Source organism: Triticum urartu, chromosome 2 (genome assembly GCF_003073215.2).
Source record: "Triticum urartu cultivar G1812 chromosome 2, Tu2.1, whole genome shotgun sequence".
NCBI classification, from domain to species: Eukaryota; Viridiplantae; Streptophyta; class Magnoliopsida; order Poales; family Poaceae; genus Triticum; species Triticum urartu.
The window spans coordinates 728,586,504-728,603,420 of NC_053023.1; the positions used below are offsets into that span (position 1 = coordinate 728,586,504).

General features: G+C 46.5%; 1 pseudogene; it reads left to right on the forward strand.

Annotated features, from left to right (window-relative positions):
- Nucleotides 1-15,211: 15,211 nt before the first annotated feature.
- LOC125538285 lies at nucleotides 15,212-16,214 on the forward strand (annotated as a pseudogene).
- The last annotated feature ends 703 nt before the right edge of the window (nucleotides 16,215-16,917 follow it).

The following is a 16,917-nucleotide window of genomic DNA, read 5'->3' on the forward strand; positions in this document are numbered from 1 at the left end:
CAGGTAGACTCAGCAAGACCTAATAAAAAGTAAAAGTGTACTGGATATTGGTGCGGTACCATACCACCCAAGTGTAAAAGACACAGGAAAAGAGGGTGCTGGCATGCAGCTAGGGCAGGACTGTTGTGCTCAGTACTCAGCAGCCAATTTTCAGTGCAAGACTTCGGTTGAGATTCAGCTGTATTCGCCACGCTCTCGATGTGTCGAACTTATCAACAGTTAAATTTTAAAATGTGTGCACGTCTTATTCACTGGAAAGAAGGTATTGTAGTACACGTACTCCCTCCGTCTCAAATTACTTGATAAGGATGTCTGCGACAAGTAATTTGGGACAGAGGGAGTACATGTCAACGAGGCGGCACCATCCGGAGGAGGCTGTAAGGTGCGGCCATGGCAGTGGATGGCCCTTGCTACCCGAGGAAGAGGGGGTGAAGCGGCAGTGGTTGCAGCCGTGTCGGACCGGGAGAGCGTACGTAGTGCACGGCTGAAAGACAGTAAAGCCTACCGCCTTGAGATTTCTATTCATCCACGGTGGATCGTCTGAGCATGAGTTGGATTCCGACTCCAATTCCACAGCTCGGTTGGCCCCACTACCGGACTTGCGGGCTATGCCTACGGCCACGGGCCGTCGGCATAGGCCCCTAGGCCGTCGGCATAGATCTATGCCTACAACTGCCGTCGGCATAGCCCCGTCGGCGTAGATGTCGTCAGCGTAGTTTGTCAGACCGTCGGCATAGTATAGCCGTCGGCATAGGGGCCTATGCCGACGGCCTACCGTCAGCCGTCGGCATAGTATAGCCGTCGGCAGTGTTTTTCGTCTGACGGCAACGGACGGCGCCGTCAAAAGCGCTGACGAATCACGCAATGCCACGTCGCAGGGCTATGCCTACAGCAAAGCCGTAGGCATAGATGAATCTATGCCGACGGCTTTGCCGTCGGCATATCTCTGCCACGTGGCAGCTCATGGTTGCTCCTGGCTGAGTACTAAGCCTACGGCAAAGCTGTAGGCATAGATGATCTATGCCGACAGCTTTGCCAAAGCTGTAGGCATACTCCTCGGCCAGGAGCTACCACATGAATAAATAAGACAAGTGATATTGCAAAAACTGAATAAAAGAAACTATATTCATAATAACTGAAGCATTGCAATTATTTGGCCTGAATAATAAACAATAGACTTTATTAATATGAATGTCAACTACAAGCATTCAGGAATTACACTTAGAGGAAAAGGAAATAAAAGAAGAAAGGAAAAGTCCTAAACTAAACCTATACTAAACTATCTACTTCATCTTCTGCTTCTTTCTTCTAGTTCATCAACCTGCAAAACAAGAAACAACAAATAGGAAAAACTTGATTAAGGTTAAAATGTAGCATTCCCCTTAGGGAAATGCCTTTGCTGTAGGAGCTAGCACTTAGGAGTTTGGAAACATTAGTCAAACCCCAATCAGATTAAGTTGATAAAAGAAACATTAGAAGAGAGCCAACACTGCATAAATGGAGGCAATGAAATAGTAACCAGCAAGGCCAAAAGGAACAGGTTCAATTGGCAGTAAGGAATAACCCAATAGAGAAGTAAAGCCAGCAAAGTATAGATCAAAGCTAGACCCAAAGATCAACTCAAATTAGCACTAACTCCATGATTAGGGGATCCCTCGATTAAGCTTGGGTTAGTTTTCAGATGAAATCCAACTAACCCACTACTAACCAACTAACCCAGAGGTAGGGTTTGAAGTAGGGATTGTCCTCAGGCAACCTAGTAGTGCTAGGACTATTGCATCATTGGATCAAGTAGTGCAGCATCTGCTGTTAAGTAACGATGAGAGCCTCAGGACACCATCATTGGCATGGCAAGATTAAGGAGCACCTGTTCTTATCAGTGAGAGTGTGTGAGAGAGAAAGAAAGTGAAGACACCAGTGTAGCATCTGTTCAAATCAGATTTAAGAGAGAGGGAATTGGCAAGGAAAGATACATTCCATAACCTGCAAGAATAAATAGGCCATTGATAGCACATCTACTAAACATCTGTCGTAAGAAGAAGTGCAGAAAACATACACCCACTTACCCATGGGTACTATTCTGTATATAGGTACACAAGCACAACACATGGACCTGGTATAGATAGGAGTATAAGCATGCATCTAAATCATCTCAAACATCTGAAATAGCTAAAGCAAAGAAAGAGTTAAACACTACATGCAACCATGAGGACTATATCCTGTACAATATACAAGTAAACCACCAGTAGATGATGTACTAAACCATACAAGAAATACCAATACATGGTATTTAGATAAAGACTAGTATATATCAAACACACATACCAGCTTGAAAGAGAAACTATAATTTTATACTACTACAGGAGCAAATCATGAACTACACAGAGTAATTGCAGTAAAGAGATGAATCAGTATATGTTGATCAATAAGAACGTTACAGCTATATAAAAATGAAGGACTATATCCTTTATAAGATAACAAAGAAACAGTAGCACTTGTACATATGAATAAATAGAACCAACAGCCAACTAATAAAGAAACTAGCATGTGCTATATGACAGGAACAATAACATCTATAAGACCAAGATAACTGCAGTGATAGACCAACCGTAGCATAGAATTTCTTGTAATCAGTCCATAGACATGAACTAGAACTAGAATATGAACATGTAAAGCAGCAGGAGCATAAGTAGACCGAAGTCTACATTGCCAAATCCATAAAGATAGCACAGTAATCAATTGAGCTAATAATAGGTGAGCCAATGTTCACCAAGCACTAACAGGACACGCGGAGCAGCATCAAATCGACCATGACATGCCCGAAGAGAGTAGTACGAGCAGGGGAGCAGAGGGATTGAGGAGCTTACCATAAGCAACGCCACCACCATGGTTGCGGTGTGGCCAAATCACCGTCGTCGCACGGTGGCAGGCGATAAGGTAGTCGAGGCTGACGGATCTGGGGCAGTAGCACCACAGGCAAAACCCAGGAGGCGCTGGTGCACAAGGAGGCACGGGAGGTGGCGCAGGTGACTAGATCCACGAGCAAGAGCATGCCGACAACAAACCTCTCCCCACCACCGAAACCCTAGAGAGGGAGAACTGATGGGGGCGACCACGAGCGGCAGGGAGAAGCGAATCGAATGAGTGGAGGAGGTAGAGCGGCTCAACGGGGAGCCCTGGGTAGCTAGCTCAGCGACAGAGCTCGCCGGAGTAGGCTGGAATCGGCCGGCGCCCGAGGCGGCGATGTGAGGCGACAAAAGAGAGAAGGGGATCGAGAGATAGGGGCTCGGGATCGAGAGAGAGAGGGGCTGGGGATTGAGAGAGAGGGGCTCGGGATCGAGAGAGAGGGGCTCGGGAGATCGCCGGTACCTGACCCGCCGCCCGCTGGCCTCGCCGTCGCCGAGGTGAGGTGGCGGCCGAAACCCTAGCTAGCACGGGGGACGATGGAGGGCGGGAGCGCCGATTCTGGACGGAGGGTAAGGAGGCGTGGAGCTTGGGGAGCTCGGGGGGAGTGCTTCCCGTCGCCGGAGCTCACCGGAATAGGCCGACGTGGGTGGTGGCGGCGGCGAGGGAGAGGGGTTCGTGGGGGAGAGAGGAGCGAGGTCGCGAGACAGAGAGGGAGGAGGCGTTCGGTGGAGTTGGGTGGGCTCTATCTCATGGGCTTTTTTTCTCCTTTTCTCTAGATGGATGGATGGATGGCTGGATGGATGTGGGGTGGAGAGCTAGATGGATGGATATGCGCCACGTCATCGATCCGTGGCACAAACGTTTCCACCAATAGGAATCAAGCTCATGCAATTGTGTTCTCCCTTTTGTTTTTCTTCTAAAATTTTTTACTCTCTTGTACCGCTGAAGGAGGGCAAGTGCTAACCGCGTCCACGCCGGTGAAGGGTCTGGCGTCCTCTGGCCTTGCCGCCATCGGAGCAGCGCTAGAGGTGGAGGCCACCGAAACCATAGCCACGAGGTAGGGTTTTGGGTGGACGGAAGGAGCGGATCCTGACGCATGGATGGACACGGCAGGACGAGGTCCGGCGGACCCGGCTGTCGGCGATCTATGAGGGGAGAGGAGGATCACAGCGGCATGCTGGATCCAGCCACTTGTAAACTGCACCATCTTCGAGTTAGTATCTGACTATCGAGAGGGAACGTGTTCGGTTTATGAAGGAAGTGTGTTGCCCGTTGCTCCATTGACCTCGAAACTTCCCGTGCTCTTAAAGGGGGGCATTTCATGACACGTTCCCGGACATGGCATTTTTTGGGACCGTCTGGAATATTTGAGGCATTTACTGCATCTGTAGGGCTTTAATGTGGAAAATTGCAGATCTGCACGGCGGCCACCTGAAATGATGTCAATAAGTGGTTTGTAAATCATATATGATGTCTTTGCAGTATGCGTAGGCCTAATGCAACCAAAGGAGGAGGAGCCATACCACTAGGGGGCGAATGTACCTTGGCGGCATGTCGGAAATCCTCGGGACCTCGCACGGTGTCGTCATATGGCCCTTGTAAGGTGTGGTAAAAATTTGAGCGTGTTTCGCAGAAGTCTGACCAGCGGCCACTTGTAAACCGCACCATCCTTGAGTTAGTATCTTGCTATAGAGAGATAATGTTTCGGTTTGTGAAGGAACTGCGCTGCCCGTTGCTCCGTTGACCTCGAAAATTTTCATGCTCTCAAAGGGGGCCATTTCATGACACGTGCCAGGACATGGCATTTTTCGGGCACGCCTGGAATATTTGAGACATTTACTGCATCCGTAGGGTTTCAATGCGGGAAATCACATATCTGCAGAACGGCCACCTGAAATGATGTCCATAAGTGGTTTGTAAAATCATATATGATGTCTTTGCAGTATGCATCGGCCTAGTGCAACCAAAGGAGGAGCAACCCCACCACGGGGAGAGGCGAATGTACCTCGACGAGATGTCAGATCTAGCCGTAAAAATCCACGAAAAATCATACGATGCCGGAAATCCTCGGGACCTGGCACGATGTCGTCATATGGCCCTTGTAAGGTGTGGTAAAAATTTGAGCGCGTTTCACAAAAGTCTGACCGGCGACCACTTGTAAACTGCACCATCTTCGAGTTAGTATCTTGCTATAGAGAGAGAATGTTTCGGTTTGTGAAGGAACTGCGCTGCCTGTTGCTCCGTTGACCTCAAAAATTCTCATGCTCTCAAAGGGGGCCATTTCATGACACGTGCCAGGACATGGCATTTTTCGGGCTTGCCTGGATTATTTGAGACATTTACTACATCCGTAGGGTTTCAATGCGGGGAATTGCAGATCTGCACGACGGCCACCTGAAATGATGTCCAGAAGTGGTTTGTAAAATCATATATGATGTCTTGCAGCATGCATAGGCCTAGTGCAACCAAAGAAGGAGCCCCACAACCGGGGGGGGGGGGGCGAATGTACCTTGGTGGCATGCCAGATCAAGCCATAAAAATCTGTGAAAAATCATACGATGCCGGAAATCCTAGGGACCCGGCACAATGTCTTCATATGCCCCTTGTAGGGTGTGGTAAAAGTTTGAGCGCGTTTCACAGAAGCCTGACCGGAGGCCGCTTGTAAACTGCAGCATCTCCGAGTTAGTATCTAGCTATCGAGAGAGAACGTGTCTGGTTTGTGAATGAAATGTGTTACCCGTTCCTCCATTGGCTATTTCAACCCTCCATCGCACTTGTATACATATATTAAGACACAATGCAAGTTTGGGTACCATTGATACCCCCAAGGCCCCCGACCGACCTAATCCTAGCCCGGTTGACCCGAAGATCTAGGTCTTTGACTTTCACCGGACGGCCTTTGACCAACGTACTTTTCCACCTGGTTGTGATAGGTCAGCCCATAGGAACATTTCAAAACAAGGTCTGGGCCCAACACACCAGCGGACCCCCCTCGTGTCGACCCGATGCGGCCATCCCCCCCCCTGCAAGTGCCGGCGGCAGCACCTTTCGTGAAGGGGGTCACACTCCGGAGCCGCATGTCATTTGTTTGCACTTGACAGCACACTTCCAGACATGTAAGAGGACCTGGCGCAAGATTTGATGGCGTAGCTAGCCCCCAAAGGCCCTCGACCACACTCATAGACATGCAAAGAACAATCCATGGTGGGGATTTTTTTCACATACTCCTGCATCTTACAAAAATATAAGAAATTGCCACACATATTATATCATATGTGTCTGCACTGTGTAAAAATCTCATGAATTGATTACGCTCAAGTGTTCAGGAATATTCATGCAACGCCAAAACCGCAGAAGGATTACTTCGATTGCATCGCCGTTCATGAGGGCGAACCTCACACTGGAGCCGCGTATTGCCTCTTTAGACATGGCACCACATCTTTCGGCATGTATGAGGACTCGGTCAGCCGAACCGGTCCCCGGTCAGCCGAACCCTGGACAAGTTGACCCGGAAATCTACGCCTTTGACTTTCACCGGACGAGCTTTGACCAATGGACGTTTTCACCTGGTTGTGATAGGTCGGCCCATAGGAACACTTGAGAACAAGGTCTGGGACAAACCTACCATAAGATTCCCTTCGTGTCAACCCGACATGGCCGTTTCCTCCCCCCAAGTGACAGCGGCATCGGCGTCCATGAAGGGTCACACTCCTGAGCCAGTTGCCTTTGCACCCGCCACCACAGTCCTTGAAACAATCTGATGAAGCAAACATGATTTAAGTTTGTTCAAATTTGAAACATAGTATAACACATAATCCTTTCAAGATTCTGATAAAAAAACCATATAAATTTTGTCAAAATCAATCCAAGTATCAATTACTTATGATTTTAATAAAGCAGAAGGACCTACATGCAAAAGTACAGGAGGCCACATTTCTAACATACTCAAAAACAAAAACAAACTGGATATTCATAATCTATGGAAAATTCTACCCTAAATCGATGTATAATTTGTGTATGTTTAAGTTTAGATAAGTTAGATTTAAATTAAACAAAATTTAACTTAAAAATAAAAATAATTTAAAATAAAAACAAATAATATCTATGCCTACGGCCATAGTTCTCGGCCAGGGGCTGCCAGGAGGCGCCACGTGGCGGGGTTATGCCTACGGCAAGGCCGTAGGCATAGATGGAAAACTATGCCTACGGCTTTGCCGTCGGCATAGCTCTGCCACGTGGAAGCTCCTACTAAAAAAATATAGATAATATCTATGCCGACGGCCGCCGTCAGGGACGTCGACATAGATTTGACGGCGTCAGCCCGCCGTTTGTCCCTGGGCCACCAGGGCCACATCTATGCCGACGGCCTAACTATGCCTACGGCCACCGTAGGCATAGATCGATATATGCCGATGGCCTAACTATGCCTACGGCTGCCGTAGGCATAGATGAAGGTATGCCGACGGCTTCTCTATGCCGACGGCTTTTCCCAGGCCGTCTGCGTAGCTCAAGTTATGCCGACGGCCCCGACAAAAAGCCGTCGGCATAGATAAGGCCGTAGGCATATAGGGTTATTCCGGTAGTGCCCTCCTCCTCGTCATCTATACTCTTCATTGGATCCATGGTCGAGCGAGGTGCAGGCAGGCAGGCATGTTTCGTCCGGCGTTGGGAGTCGCGGGGAGGACCCTGCTGCGGCGGTTCTGCGGCCAGGCCGCGGCGGCCGGGTCGCCGTCGAGGCCGGCCAGAGCTAGCAGGCTCCTGAGACACCTACACGTACGTACGCATCTGGCTAGCTCCATACACTCTCTCAACTCAATCTGCCTCTCTTTCAGCATGGACATGCGTGTTGAGTGAATAGCAAAAAACTACCACATTACGGGCTATCGTTCCGGAAAACTATCGCTTTTTTTTAATTTTTCAAAAAACTACCACAAAAGTGGCTGGCTGTTCCAAAAAACCCAAGTGGCCAAAAGGTTAAGTTTTAACTGGGGTTATGACATGTGGGGCCTGCACGTCAGGGTTTTGTCGGCCACAGTGCTCACGGCGCGCGGGTGACGGCCGTTAGGGCGCACGGGCCGTCCCGACCAGGTCAAACGGATCCGGCCCGCCCTCACTCTGTCTTCCCCCTCTCTTTCTCCCTCTCTCTCGTGCGCGCCTCCCTCTCCGATGGCGGCGGCGGCGGCGAAACTAGGCGATGGCGGCCATTCAACGGGTGGAGGTGGAAGGGGGGATGGAGGCGGCGAGTTCTCAGAGGTTGATAACTGGCTGGGGAGCGGTAGCTTCGCAACCCAGCCGGCGGCGCCGCCGCCGCCGCAGCGGACACCACAGGCTGCAGCTCTGATGCAGGCTCCTACGACACAGGCTACACCGCTGTCGCCTGATGATTGCCAGTTCTCGCTTGAGTACAAAGCAGCGAGGTCTCTTGCTAGGGCTGTGCAGGCAGATCCGGCCAACTCCCAGCACTGGGCCTCTGCATTTGGAGGGGTGGAGTAATTTTTTTTCCTCTTATGAGCTCCTTCAATAGTTTCTGCATTTCTTCTTGTTCATTTCAAACAACATAGCATAATTTAGTTAGTTTTTTAACCAAACCCTAGGTTGATGCTGCTGTGATTCATCTTAGAACATGAACATGCACTGAATAATAGTTGAGCAAACACTCTGTGGCGTGTTTTGGATGCAACAGTATCACTTAGCACTGAAGGATTAGTTAGATTTAGTAGAAATGCATGGTGGATTCAGAGAAGCATTTGTTGGATTCAGATTCCTTACTGTACTTTATAGTTAGTGTGCACTGAATTTTTGTAGCAAAAAACACTTAGTTAGTTGGGCTTTTCAAATAACATATTATGTAATGCAGGCTGGATGATGAAGTTTGGGAGGTTAGGCTGCATTTCCAGGGCAGAGATAATATGGAAAGGAGGTTTTCTGTTTCAGACATCACATTTCTGAACTTGATAGCACTTACTGAGACTGAAGGCTATGGGTCAGATGACTACATGTACTGGGTAAAAGAACAAGGGATTGGACAGGAAGGTTTATTTCTTCTGGACAGTCAAGATGCAGTTGAAGAAATGATAGACCACTCAGATTTCACAGTGCTCAATATCATTTTTTCCAAGGCAAATGAAGATAGAGATGTTGAATGTAACAGGGCTCACAATGTTTGTGAAGAACAAATTCCAATAGGCAGTCCAGTGGGGGGTCCTGGTTTTGTGTTAAGTCTGTCACAAGATGGAGTGGTCCACCCTCTTGAAGTTAATTTGAACACACAGCAAAGCTGTAACTTCAACATTTCAGAAGCTAATGGTGGAGATGATGATGGATAGGCTGCTGATCAAGAGGATGATGATATTGACAAATCATCCTCAGACTTTGAGATTGATAGGGCTGACTATAGAGGGATAAAGATGTCTTACAAGGCTTGGAAGAGAGGTGAAGAAAATATTGGAAATGAAGAAGAAAGAGATGCTATAGAAGACAGGCCACAGTTTGAAGGTGACAGTGATGTTTCAGAGTTTTGGCAGGAGGAGAAAGAGGCTGACAGTGGAGAGGAAATAGTTGTGGAAAAATGCAGGCCTGAGAAACTCAAGCCTGTGAGAAGAGCAGCAGCAAATCCAGGTCCAACTTCCAGAGCTCACAGTCAGCCAGAGATCCCAAAGTTTCAAGATTTTGTACCTGAAGCTGATGAGTATTGCTTCCCTGGTGATGTGGGCATTTCTGACTCAGATGGGGAGACTCCAAGACTACCTTCTGGAAGGAAGAGAAGATTGAAGAAGAAGAAAGAGAGGAAATGGTATGACCCAAAGGTACCTGATGCACATGACCAGCTATGCAAGGACCTTTGCTTCACCAATGTGTATGAGTTTAGAAAGGCATTGAGAAATTTTCATGTTAGGACTTTGAGAAACTTTCAGTACCATAGGAATGAACCATCAAGGGTTATTGTTTGGTGCCCAGAGAGGAAGAATGGATGTGAATTTTTCATGACTGCATCCAAAGTAGCCCATGAAGATACATTCACAATCAAGAAGTGCCACATGGATCATAGTTGTGGAGCTTGTGGAGAGAGTACAAAGGTTACTGCTGAATGGGTTGCAGAAGCTGTGGAGGACACAGTTAGATCAAATGTAAAGGCTGATGTAGAGACAGTTCTCAAACATACTAAGAAGAAGTTTGGGGTGCATGTACCTAGGAGTTTGGCATATAGGGCAAGACTGATGGCTGTTGATGTTGTGCAAGGTGATCATAGAAAGCAGTATCTGAGGTTGAGGGACTACCTACAATGTGTGCTTGACACAAACCCTGGAAGCAGGTGCATAGTGACAACTTTTGAGGATCCTTTGAACCCAGCCCCCACACCAAGGTTCAAGTACATGTTCTATTTCCTCCAGGCATCAAAAGATGGATTTCTTGCTGGTTGTAGGCCTTTCATAGGTACAAATCAGTGATTTAATCATGTTAGAAATGTAATCAAGTTATTCAATTTTGCCCTAACTATCTCTGTTTATGCAGGACTTGATGGTTGCTTCATCAAGTTATCCACAGGCCAGCAAATATTGGCAGCAACTGGAAGAGATGGGAACAACAATGTGTTCCCAATTGCTTTTGGGGTGGTTGACAAAGAGGATGGGCCTAGCTGGACCTGGTTTTTAAACCAACTTAGAGTCTGCATTGGCACTAGCAACCAGTTTGGGAACTACACCATCATGTCTGACAGGTAGAAGGTATTTTCTCTGACTCTGTATTATTCTTATGCACATAGCAATGTTGCTATAGTTATATCATTACTACCTTATGTAATCAAACAACAGGGCCTTCTTAAAGCAATTAATGAAGTATTTCCTCAATCCCCACAAAGATATTGTCTAAGACACATATATGCCAACTTCCAGTCAGCTGGCTTTAGAGCAGAAGAACTTAAGAAATGGGTTGACAAAGCTAGCTATTCCTTCACTGAACATGGTCACAAAGAAGGAATGGCAGGTTTGAAAGCAGCATGTGAACCAGCCTACATGTGGTTGAATGGCATCCCTAAGGAGTGTTGGGCTAGATATGCAATGGATCATGTGTGCAAGCCTGACTTGGTAGTGAACAACCTTAGTGAGGTTTTCAACAAAATGATTCTAGATGTTAGGTCAAAACCAATTAAGACCATGTTTGAAGGGTTGAGGACCAAACTAATGGTTAAGTACTAGGGCATCAGAGAGAAAACAGAGAGCTGTAGGTGGGAAATAACCCCACATTACATGGAGAAACTTGAGGAGAGCAAGAAGTGGGCTAAATACTGTGAAGCAAACATGGCTGGTCCCAACATCTGGCAAGCAACTAGTGGAGAGAACACATATTGTGTGAAGCTTGATGTAGGGAGCTGCTCTTGCAGGAGGTGGGACATGACTGGATCACCTTGCTACCATGCAATATCTGCAATGCAGAAGATAAAAGTTCACCCCGAAGATTATGTGCATCCATTCTTTAAGAAGCCAATGTATAAGGCTGCATACCAGCACATCATCTACCCTGTCCCTGGCCCTGAATTCTGGCCCAACACCAACACACCAGACATAGAACCACCAGTTTTTAGGGAGAAGAAAGGCAAGAAGCAGATAGCTAGGAGAAAGGGTGAATTTGGGGTGCCAGCTCCAAAGGATACATCAAGGATGGGCACAATAACATGCAGTAACTGTGGTCTGCAAGGCCACAGGTGGACAATGTGTGGAGACAGACTTAAGGCCAAGTTTATGACAAGAAAAAACAACCACCAGGTAACTAAGCTAGTTCAACAAGGAAAATCTGCTACTTGTTTTTTATGCATACATCTTGTGAGCTACAACTTGTTTTTAATTGTAGGAAAACAGGGCATCCTACCCAGCAACTTCAGCACCAACCAGGCCACCTCCAGCTAGGGCCACATCATCAGGTCCAGCTCCATCTTCAGGACCACTTAGGGGCAGGAAACCAGCAACAGGTTCAACAAGGGCAACCACATTTGCTACAACAAGGGCAACCACATCTACTGCAGTTTCAACAGGTGGATCAAGAAAGAGAAAGAACCCACCACCTACTTCAGCACCAGCCAACAACACCAGGTCAAGTGCATCATCTCCAGCAAAGAACACCAGGTCAAGTGCAAGAGGTTTCAATGCTCCAAGGGCAGCATCAACATCAGGTCAAGCTGATGTTGGTTCTAAGAGGAAGAGGAAGGCCCCAAGCAAACTTGCTTTGTATTTCACAGCTAGTGGCAACCATTGAATGTGTTATTTGCAGTGAACTCTGTTTTCATTTGAACAATTAAGTTATGTGGTCTATGTATGAACTGCTTGAAACAATTAAGTTATATGGTCTGTGTTTGAACTGCTTGATCCATGTTGAGTTATCTGCTGTCAAGCTATATTTTGATTTGATATGTCCTAGGTTATGAATTGTTTCATATGAAATTATTTCTTATGCTGAGCATTGTTATGTACATCAAGTGATTTATTTTGTTGATAGTTGATTGATATGATTAGGCACCAAACCCTAACATATCAAAGCTAAAACATCAAGATTTGCCCCTCTAGGCACCAAACCCTAAGAGATCAAACCTAAAACAACAAGATATGGCCATCTGACCAAACCATAACATTTCTAACTTAAAACATCAAGATCACCAGATCAATTCATTCATACATACAAATATAGATAAAAGATTCACTCATAAATTGCATCATAGACAGATTGATTCATCACATAGATAGATCATTCAACATTTTTCTTTCACTAGCTTCATACATTGCATTGCATCATAGACAACTTGATTCATCACATACATAGCTCATTCAACATTGTTCTTACACCAACTTCAAACATCACATAGATAGAAAGACAGATCTAGGAACACAGAAACATAACAGCAGCATCATGGGTACAGAATCCTAGTCCACCTTTGCCTAGTGACCTGAAAGGGATGGAAATTTGCCCTCCTCCTTGCCCAGTAGATGATATCATCATCACTAGGGTTGGAACCAGGGGGAATGCCTCCAGGAACTGCTCTATGTCCTTGCGGTTGCGTGCTGCAAGGATCATCTCAGCAAGTTGCCTTCTCGCCCTCCTCCTTGCATCTCTGCGCCTGGCTTGTCTAGGCACCTCTTCTTCTCCATCTATGACCTCTCCAGGATCCATCTCTCCCTTGGATTCTAGGGTTTCTTTGGCGGCTGGGGGGTTGAGAAGGGTGGGGATGGGGGGATTGACTGCGGTTTCACTCAAGGGGTGGGCTTTATAGACTACTAATGGTTGGTGGTAGGTAGGTGGAGTAATAAAACAACCCAGTCTAGGCCCACAATGTGTACATAATGGTTTTAGGCCCAAAAATATACTAGTTCAGCATTGCTACTTTTAGGAAAACAACCTAAAGAAATAAAACAGTTCTTCACTGCATTACTTAAGATAGATAGGTTCTTAACAGTACAATAACATAAGCCAGACTTAGCAAAGGTTCTCCACCACTCTAGTTACCATAACTTAAATAGTTCATATAGGACTGCACAAAATATACTCCTACCATCATCTTGCAAGGCCTGTTATATGTGTAGGCCACCTTACTTACTTAACCACCATTGTCCAAATCTTCAAGCCTCCAGTATGGCCTTGATTTTCTCAAGCTTTTCCTTACTCCCATGGCCAGCATTCAGCAGATCAGCAACTACTTTCTCAAGCTCTGTCTTCTCTTGTGCAAGAAGATCCCTGTCCACCTTTATCTCTTTCATTGCCTTCCTGGTGTTGTGAATTATGTCTGCCTGGGCCTGAAGGATACACCTCTGTTCTTTTGCTAGCCTTAGCTTCTCCATCTTCATCTCCAGCTCTAGCTCTTCCTTCTGCTTCTCAAATTTCTCAGCATCCATTGCTTTTTGGTAGTCAATCTTGCCAACACCATCCTGCCAGTCAAACATCTTGCTAACATCATCAACCATTTTATGATACTCAGTGCAGAGATGATCATAGTCCTTCTTCAACTTGGCAACCTCATCCTCATATGCATGCTTGTCTTGAATCCTTCCAAGGTTTTGCTCATGGAACATTTCCCACAACTTGATGAGGCAGTTCTTAAGTACATCAGGCCAGGCAGGATCAACCCACTGAACTACACCACAATTCACACCTCCCTGTAGTTTGATCAGAGAACACATACTTCAGAAAATGCATAAATTCAGTTCTAACTTCAATTCAAAAAGAGGATTGGTACACAAGGAGGACATGTAACCATAAATTCAGTACTAAATTCAGTTCAAACAGAGTTAATGTACAAATTCAGTAACTACTGGGCATAACTGAATCCACTAGGCATAACTGAATCCACTAGACATTAACTGAATCCACTAGGCATAACTGAATCCACCCAGCATACTCAATTACTCACCTGAACAGGGCATCCATAGAACCTCCTCCCAGTTTTAGCACCTTCAAAAGCAACACACTTCCTAGGCTTCATATCGTGCAGAGTACACTTGGCAACTTCCTCCATGGGAGCACCACACCAGAGTGGCTCAGGGATGGTGTCAGGTGTGTCCTACAAGCAGTAAAAGGTAGATCAGAACCAATGCATCAACTAGTTCAACTTGAGTCAAGCTTTGCCTTGCTCAAGGTCAGATCAGACATCACAGTGCCATCCATACCCTAGATCAAAACTAATAGATAACCAAACCAAACGAATCCATCCATACAAATATACAGCTCATCAACCCTCATTCCCAAATCGATTCAACCCTAACCCTAGATAATGACAGAGAGGAGGAGGATGAGGCTTACAAAGTACTCCATGTCCATCAGGTTGCCCCCCATGCTGTCGTCGGAGCTCTCATCCCCATCATTCCAAGAAGGCATCCTGGCCGGTGACGAGGAACTGAGGTGGCCGGCGACGATGGAGAGCTCGGCCAGGGGAAACAGAGCGAGGGGGGAGAGTGAGAGTGAGGGGGGAGAGAGTGAGTGAGCGAGAGGGAGACAGAGTGAGGGCCGGATCCGTTTTGACCTGGTCGGGACGGCCCGTGCGCCCTAACGGCCGTCACCCGCGCGCCGTGAGCACTGTGGCCGACAAAACCCTGACGGGCGGGCCCCACATGTCATAACCCCAGTTAAAACTTAACCGTTCGGCCACTTAGATTTTTTGGAACAGCCAGCCACTTTTGTGGTAGTTTTTTTGAAAAATTAAAAAAAGCGGTAGTTTTTCGAAACGATAGCCCGTAATGTGATAGTTTTTTGCTATTCACTCGTGCGTGTTTGATGAAAGTAATTGAATATTTTCTGGTGATCAAATTGCAGTCTCAGAAGAGCAATGGATGCTGCTGGCCACCGCTTTGGCTTTCTTCGCAGGTACCTCAGACCACGGAATATGGCGCTAGCTGCATGGCATGGATTATTTGTTTTTGGTGTCTGGATCTGTGTGAAGGAGATTGGCAGGATTGTGCCGTCAGAGATTGACTGGGTTGAAGCTGGCGCCGTCTCCCCGATTGTGAGGGAACAAAAGAATTGTGGTGAGTGCCTTAAGATTGAAAACATTATTCTCCGTTGCTAGCTAGTGTCTAGCTTGAATTGTTCTCATAGTGCATCGTAGTTTATTTGCTGCTGCGTGTAGCTTAATTCTGGACGGCAGCTAATTAACATGCTAGCGTGCATCTACAATTTAGTGCGTTCATGCATGGATCCCTAACTTGTGCATTTGTCGCAGGCAGCTGTTGGGCCATAGCTGTTGCATCCTCGGTCGAAGCTGTACATTACATGAATACCTTGCAGTCAGTCTCGTTGTCGGTTCAAGAGCTCATCGACTGTGAGTCTGTGACACAGAGAACGACGGGTGTGACGGGGGCGAGAAAGAAAAGGCCTTCGGGTATATACAAACAAATGGACTCTCGAGCGAAACTGACTACCCATACATCGATGAGAGGAGTAAATCGGGTTGCAAGCCGAACAAAACAGTAGCAGCAAGGATAGCAGGCTTTCAATTTGTCAACCCAACCGAAGAGGCTCTAGAGAAAGCGGTAGCAAAACAGCCCGTGGTTGTCAGTATACAGAGTCCCGATGATCTGCAGAAATACAAAGGAGGCATCCTGGATTATGAACCTAACGAAGACTACACCGGCAGCAGACATGCTGTCCTGATTGTTGGTTATGGCACAGATTCCGACGGTGTCAAGTACTGGCGCTTCAAGAACTCGTGGAGAGAAGACTGGGGTGAGGGTGGGTTTGGGAGGATCCTCAGGCACATTGCCGACAAGCGAGGTGTGTTGGGTATTTTCATGCGCCAAGGAATATATATATATCCAGTGCTTAAGGACTGATCAATCTATATGGTTGCATCTTTTGTTTGTAAAACTTATGTCCCCTTCCTAGTTCCATATCTTACCATTGTTGAACCTCTGCTCGTGTAGTTGCATGCATATTTTTGTCTATGTTGTGATGATGTTTTCATATGTGTAGTCGTTGTTGGACTTAATTCTTCCTAGTGAAATTTTATCAGTTCTTGATATCTAATCAGTTGCTATTAAGTTTTTTTTTCTCGAGCAACCGGCATGAGCTCTGTTATTCTATATACTACTCACTTCGTCCCATAACGTGTGTCAAAAAAACGTCTTACATTATGGGATTGAGGGAGTAGAAATTCTTATACGTCGAGCTTATTGTGAGAGGTGTAAATCGGGCTGCAAGAGGAACACCACAGTAACAACAAGGACATCATGCAAGATAAGTACTCATGATAATCCAGCTGATATGATGACAAAGCCAGTTCCGACCAATAAGTTTGAGCTTTACTCAGGCTTAGTTGGTATTTCTCACTAGTCCTATGGACTTTGACGCACAAGGTGTTTAACCTGATTTGGATGGAGTTATTCACTTTCTTCGACTACTGAAAGAAATTTGGCTCAAGGTGGAGATTGTTAAATTGTGATCCAAATTCTAGTATCGTATTGGACTAGACGTAGTACATACGGTGTGGGCCTTTTGCGTTGGTACCGATGCGTACGAGTACAACTCGTTTACTTG